Source organism: Branchiostoma lanceolatum, chromosome 2 (genome assembly GCF_035083965.1).
Source record: "Branchiostoma lanceolatum isolate klBraLanc5 chromosome 2, klBraLanc5.hap2, whole genome shotgun sequence".
NCBI lineage: Eukaryota > Metazoa > Chordata > Leptocardii > Amphioxiformes > Branchiostomatidae > Branchiostoma > Branchiostoma lanceolatum.
The window spans coordinates 28,483,914-28,492,052 of record NC_089723.1 but is presented as its reverse complement, the minus strand read 5'-3'; positions in this window follow the sequence as shown (position 1 = coordinate 28,492,052).

Below are 8,139 nucleotides of genomic sequence, written 5' to 3'. Positions count from 1 at the left end.
ACGCAGAAACAAGGCAACCTCTACCAAGTCTATAGTATCCGGCCCGCCGTAAATGACACAACATTAGAGACCTTAGAACACAATTTCAAGGTTAAAAACTTCGGATCACATTTGAAGTTGAAAAGTGCGGTTACATAGCCTGTGGCGCATGATGATTTATCAAGTCATCACGTATGAGGTAAGATAACTTCTCCAACCTACTTCCCGAAACATAGTCTTGTCTGAGAACCATTTTTCGTAGACGTTGAAAGCTGCTGTTACGAACTCTGTCCATCTTGAAGGCTTTCGTACAGTAAACAGAAGCATACGTCATCGAACGTGAGGACGTAAACAGAACGTCTGAGTTGTGACGTCTTGGAATGTAACCGTTACATTCGAAGTTCGAACGTACACAACTGTGCGTTGCCTTGGCAATGTGACGTCGGCGACATTCACATGTAGTTGCAATGTCATTGCACGTTTCAAAGAACCATCTTTATGAAAAGGGAAAGGCTAACCCTAATACGAAAAACGGTGGGGCCATGAAAGCTCTTCACTGAATGCTTTGCCGTATGTGACTATGTATCGGTCACCGTAAGTATATTTATGGTTGCGTCGATTCTATGTACGCTTTTTTTACGTCGACCTTCTCAGCGCTAACTCATCTCAACGCGAACTTGTTTAATTCCATGTTACACTGACTGTCGATAAACACGTATTACTAGTATTGACAAGACACACTTCTTCTTCAATGAGATTTTTGTGGCTGACATGGTCAACAGGCGTGTCCAAGTCTTCAGCATGAAGGAAGTCTTTCTCCGGTACTTTTCTACGGTGGTGCCGGGAGAAAGTACAACTATTCTCCCTTCTGATCTCGCTTTTGACGCAGACGGCTTATTGTGGGTAGTGGGGAATAGAGATAGTTTATCAAATGTTGAGGCAACAAAATCATCGTAGGGGAAGGGAGCAATATTACCATTTTTCAACCGGATGGCACGCTCGGAGTTTTGAAGTCTCTGATTTTGGAATCAGTGACGTTGCCTTGGATTTTGAGGGAAACATCCTAGTTGTGGTATCTTTTGAGGCTGTTGTGGTCTACAGTCACTCCGGACACAAGTTCGAATTAGGCAGTCGGAGCATTCCCGCGGGCCTTTGTACAGACCCATCGGGTCATATCCTCGTGTCGAACGGCAGGAAAGAACGAGTCGACATGTACACGAGCCGAGGAGAGTTTGTCCGCGCCGTAGTTGACATGAAAAATCCGAGGAAACTCGCTGTGGGCCCGGGAGGACAGCTAGTGGTGACTAATATAAGGGACAACACTGTAACCGTCTTTCCGCGACACATGGTGTTTCCGTGAGTTTTTGATATACCCTGGAGTCCAACCTTGTTAGCTTTGGCCCGCTCTTGACGTCCGCTAGCCGCCAACAACGTTGTTGGGTGCACAACGTTGTTGGGTGCGCCAAAGCTAACAAGGCTGGGCTCCACGCTATCTTTGATACCTAAACTGGACTGCGCCAACTTGCGCAGGAAACTGCGCCACTATTCCACTCACGGGTAAAAAAAACTAAAATACTAGTACTTGACCTCTACAAACAAAATGGCTGCGCCCGGCATGTCACATTCTCAGTTTCGGCCCCATATCAGATACAATTAAGATACCTTTATTGGAAACCACAGTGTTGCCACTGAAGCAAAATATGCAAATGATTAAGATTCATAAAGAAATTGTCGGTTTGTGCCTATTTCTGCCCATCAGTGCTACAATTGCGATTTTTAGATTTTCACAAAATTTGCGATTTCAGACGGTTTCCGCCACTTTGCTGATTTCTTTCCCAATTTGGCGCAGTCCAGTGAGATACCCTCTTTTTCAATTTCTTCATCTTGGCATCGTGTGGCGTCATGGTTAGAGTGCTTCGCGCTAATGTATTGCGAATTCGCCAATTTACCCTTGCGGTCACACTGAGTCTGACATGAGAAAATCATTGACCTTTACAAACATAATGACCGCGCCCAGAATGTCACATTTTCAGTTTCGGCTCTAAATCAGATAACTTTGTTGGAAGTCGTACTGTTACCCCTGAGTCCAAAATCGGTATACAGACTGTACAATCATTCATCAAAAAGAGATTTGCAGTGACTGCGCCCATTTGCGCAATTGCACCCATTGCGAATTCTTTGCGACAAATTTGGTGCTGACTGGCGAGCGCCTTCGCAATTACGCGTGTTTTATGTCATTCAAGACGTCTTTTAAGATACAAAACACGTTTCGTCTTCTCCTCTGCTACTAAAGCCCCCTCTCACTGGAATTGTGTTACTTTTGACTTTATAATGGGAATATCATTCAAAACGTAAAAACACACAAAAAGACAAAATAATTTGTTATTGTCGAGTGCTTTGTCAACTCGATCGGTCGCAACGACACCGCCGGCGCCAGCGTGCCCCGGGTCCAGTGATAGGGGGGCTTAAGTGACGCACTGAATACTGCAAAAACACGCGAAGGACACTGAGGCGGACCCTACATCTGCTTGGAGATTAGTTACCCGCCAAATATCCGTTCGTTAGTGATACGTTTGTCCGCTACCAATTACGCCGTTCAAATGTCTCCCTATGAAAACAACCCTCTTCTATAGTGTCGTCCAGACGTTTTGTTTAGTCAACAATGATACAAAACTCCGGTATCCAATACCCGACATTAGGAGCACAACGGCCAGGCCACATGGTAAACATCACGGACCGACAGGAAACAAACGACTTCATACGTAACTGTCTCGGCTAAAGAGAAGTTTTGTCTGCTATTCAGCGCTACCATAGTGAAAGAAAACGCAAGCACACATGTACAGTTGCACACTATTAGGAATTTGTTTTACCATCGTCATGGTCAAATTATACTTTGCGACTCAACTTTGCCAAGGCGTTGCTAGGTGCCGCAAGTAGTGGGAACTGCTCTGATATGTAGCCTAGGCATATCAGGCCGGTTAGCCAACAGTCTTTAGAAACTCGTACGGCCCTCCTCACCACTAGACTAGTTCACTCAATCCAGACCTTAGCGCTAGCAAGCTTACACACACATGTAGCCTGTGTCGCACAATCTCTCGCTGTCAGTGGCTGAATGATTGGACCTTCTCCTAGAGTAGAGATCAGTGGAAGGGCTGGTAGAAACGTGATTTAGTCAGGCTATTAGGAAGGACATCTCGGTTGGGGCTACACCCATCTTTCGGAAGGGACGTAAAATTGAGGTTCCGCGTTTTAGGGGGCGTCAAGAGCACGTTAAAGGGGAAGGGCTTGCAACCCCATCCTGTAAAAATACACCCTTCTACAGAAACAGCAAGGAAACTTGCTGACCTATTTGTCACTAGGCAATTGGAAATCTTAGATACCAACAAATAAACTCACCAAACCATAGAATGCTTGTACATGTGTATTATAAGGACCAAACACGTCAAAAAAGTAACACAAACAATTACAAATATGATATACAATTCAAGAATATGTGCATACATTGTAGCAGCTAGAGCAAGCAACAAAATATAACCACATCATAGCAGCATCCAGTATAAATATATATCACAATAGGCTGTCGAATATTTTGTGAGATAAATCATTAAGATATTTTATCAATGAACTGCAAATCTCACGCGGCATAGCTTTGAATATAATTACACCATAATGTACATTAAGTAATATTGACAAAGTTTAGTAAATAATCATATGAATTCCTAATTCATGGATCGTAACTTGTCAACTAATGTACAGTGGACGCAAATATTTACTTACACTCCCTATCACTGGGGATACATGTAGGATCAAAATAGTACGTTGATTTGTGATACTAGTCTTGTAATATAAACTTAATTAACTTTTAGTGGTTCTCAAATGACAAACTCCAAATGTGACCAAACACACAGGTTGACCTATTAGGACTCAAATGACTGTGTATCTCTGTTATATTGTATCTTACCCTTACCTCTTCCCTCATGACCTCAATGAAAAGCGGCCTGCGTGCCGATTTGAGCTTATCATGAATAAACAAAGGTTCAAACAAAATTACTCATATTGACGCCCATACAAATACATACACCCTACCATTCTATTTCCTATGAATACTTCTGATGCAATGTCTACGTACTATATTCTAATGCTACGTAATTAAACCATTGTAGCAGCACATGGCAGAGTTAACATTTGAACAGACGCACATTAACACAAAGGAATCGAAGGCACAGTCATATAAGTCGTACGATTGTTTTTGTCCTCGTGTGTTTTTTGTCGTTTGGGCCAAGGGATCTTTTGTGAGGTTATGGCAGAACCTACCGCCGACAAGGATCTACGACAATATTTTCCGGTAAAAGTCGGCTGAAAGTCGCACGACCATTGCTATCTTTGATTTTCCGTCGTAATCCTTATCGTACGAGGAATGTGACAATGCCCTTAACATGTGTGTCTTTACTTCATTTCATTTTAAAAGTACATCCCTAGCAAGAATATTAAAGTCTTCGGACGACAACATACAGAAATATCAACTAAGAATGTGTTGGACTGAATTCAAATAATTGATTTTCACGATTCAAATAATGTCACCACACATAATGGTACATGTCAAACAGGGTAGACAGACTGCACAATAGGTGTGTACACATATCATGGACCATGAACGCAGAACAAAGGAACAGGTGCCGTATGAAATGTAGGCCAAGTGGGGGTAAATGGACAAATCACACACCTTTATGTAATTATATGGCGCCGTACCTTTCTGGTGAGTGCGCTCGGTACACAAGTGGCCGTGGTTCGTGAATAGGTTCTAACACTATAACTGGAGCGAGTTCTTTCACGGGATAGTTTTGATATGGTGTCTATGGGATCCATGGGTCACACGTAGAAAGAAAACACTTGTTCTTGACGACATGAACTTTCTTTGTGCAAGGATGGCTTTGCCTCAATGACGTTGTTCGGCGTCTTGTTAGCCATAGCTGGTGTGTTTTCGATGACTTATACACAGGAATATGATCTGCTTCAAAATCTACACTTGAAGTGCAAAGGGAGTGTAGAGAAACACAGCAAATATGGCCAGTTAAACGCCGAACAAGTGTTGCTGAAGGGGCACCTGTGCTTGTGACGCTAGGATAAGACCGTCTGTCGGTATCACCACTGCTGGGCGTAGTTGGTCGAGTTGTACCGGTGAGGAATCTTGGCAGACCGCAGGGCCAGAGCCTTGTAGTAGCTGTCTTGAAACTCTTGCCTCGTCTTCTGGTCCATGAGCTCTCGTCGAGACACGGTGCTACTGCCCTGCCGCGAGCCCTCCTCAGGCCCCGGCCTGCTCAACTCCGACCCTCGGGACTTCTGGTACCTGGACCCCGTCTCGTCTTTCGCCGTGTGCCGGGAGCTGGCGGTTACAGTGGAGAAGTCGCTGTATGTAGAGGCAGTAGAAGACTGTCTGCTGGAAGGGTGAGATCTTCGCGATAGAACAGCGCTCCGGCGTACCTCCGGGACCAGGGCAGAGCCGTCCTGGGCCTGCTGTCTCCACTGAGCTTCCTTCTCGTACGATGACATCCTGGTCTCCATATTCGGTATAGAAATAAAGTACAAGTTGGCGATACTCGAGACAGGATGTTGGCTCCGAAAGAGTGCCGAAAAAAGCAGTACTACAACGAGTGGCTCTTGAAGTCTGGATAACTGCGGCAACACGTACAGTTGTGTTCCCCTTTCAGTTGTCTTTTGTATACAGGTCAGAGGGCGTTGCCAGTCGCAACGCCGGTCATTAGTAGACGCCATGTTGGCACACATGGGACAGGTGTATTGTTCTTGGGGCTCCGATTGTTTATCAATAAAGGTCATTTCTTGATGTTCCCAACATGTTCAGAGTAACAAAGAAGGTTTGAAAGCTCATTGGCGCCACCACTGTTTCATACGCAACTTATAAATAAGGCTGCACCAATAATTTTTATGGATGACGTCCTTTGGAGACCCTAAATCTAATGCGAGAGCGCGAAAAAAAAACAAGAGGGGCCGAAAAAAAACAAGATGCCTAGACTTGAAATATAATAGTCGACGACACATGTTAGCACACAAATTGAATGAGAAAACACAGTGTAACAACTAACAATTATTTTATTCATCATCAAAACAGCAATAATTTGAATAAATCAGTTGAAATTGAACAGCAGTTGTTGTCCTGTCCTGTTTCTTTCCATATCCCATTGATTTGCGGCACTGTCGTAACTCTTTGGTCATAGTTACAGGAAGCGGAATTTCTTGTTTTTTTTTTCTGGGAGCAGACCAAAATCAATGCGCGCGCGGACGTCATCCATAAAAATTACTTGGTGTAGCCTAAATAGGAGTTAAACATTTGATCATTTTTATGTACGACAGGAATCACGTATCTCCACTTTTGAACGATTAATTGACTTGGTCTTTTTCACATGACATTAAAATGTTGATCCACAAATACTTTGGTCACTACTGTATTACTGCACAAAACTTTATTTCTTGCGTAAACTCCAGCCACACAATCTTTGAACTGGAGATCAATATCATTCCGCTAGGGGTCGCCTTTGCTCGATCAATGTGTTACATGCATGTCACGTTATAGACTTTACATTGTTTTATAGGATGGGATTAATATTTTCTGTGCAGATTTCAATGTCATGACACGCCACGATGTATCATATTTATAACTTCAGAGAGAAATAAAACTAGTTATCACTCCCTCAGAAAAAGGATTGAACCAGTGGCAGTGTCATTCATAATGTCAAGGGTCCTAGTACATGTTGAGGGAAGATTTTACCTACATGTGTTAATCCAAAAATCGCCGCAAAATGTATCTTGGCTAATTGCTGTATCCTTTTAGTGCTCTGTACATTTCAATGAGGGTATTTCACTTACCCTCTACTTGTACATAATGTAGGACAAGGTCCAACGGCTATTCACAAAAGTTACTTGTACCACGAATAAGTCTCCCCTGTGGTATGACTACTGTGCAACAGAATTGTTTCAATTTTGAGTTTGACAATCCTTGGAAACCTCCCTTTCCCTCCTTTAGTGAAATAAAACCACTGCACAAGTACAGGAATTTACAGAAAAGAAGTTAGATGATATACTCTACTTTGTCACTAGTCTTCCTGATTCTGCCTGGCCTTACCATCACAATTGGCAAGGTCATTCCAAGATGGCCATGGATGGATTGCAAAGTTTGGTATGTGGTTAGGTTCTGACAAATCTAAGGCCCAGTACAATTTTGGGGCCACCTTAGGGCTAGATTCGGCACTGGGGAGGGACAAGTAAATGAAATTTCCATTGGAAGCTGATTACATAAAAACGTATTTACCTATGTTTCAAATCTCAAGTCTTTACCCCCACTGCAAAGCTGGATTTTTCAGGTTTGTTTGGGTCAACAGTGGCATTGCAAAGAGTTACAGCCAAAAGATTGAAATCCCATCCCAATGTGTCAGTCCAGCCAATGAGAAAGTAGGGCCATCTCGTTAAGGGCAAAGCATGACAAAAGTTACAAATTTTGCTCAGATTTAAAAAAATACACATTCTTCTGTCCACACTGGTAGAACACTTGTCTGAGCAAAATTTGCCCAATAAATTTGTTTGATAGAAATCAAATAAAACAAGATTGGCAACATAAAAAGATGTTGCCATGGCGACGGTGGTCTCTGTTAACATTTTTGTTTTTAACCCACATGCAAATAAGGACCTCGCATAATTGCGGCATAAATCATATCAGTCGATCACCTTCTCTACCAAAATAACACAAGTTGTCAAATGTATGAAAATCTTGTTTTCACAAAAAAAGATATCGTACCATTTCCTCATAAATTATGTAAATAAGGCCCTCTATGCAAGATTTGTGTCTAATAGTGGCCACATTTACTTAACTTCCAAATAGTGCAAAAATGAAATCCCCATCACTATGGATTTATAGTATTTTGTCATTAATTATGCAAATCAAGTATCAATTTGCATAATTGATATCTATCGATATTTATCTCTTTCTCAGTTACATATGTCATGTGTTTGAGAGTCCTATAATAGAATGCAGCTGATTTATTAACTGTCCTCATTAATTATGCAAATCAGATATTGATTTGCATAATTGGCATATGATTGTGTAAATCATCTTTTAAGCTATCTACTCACCAAAAATTATGATGATCC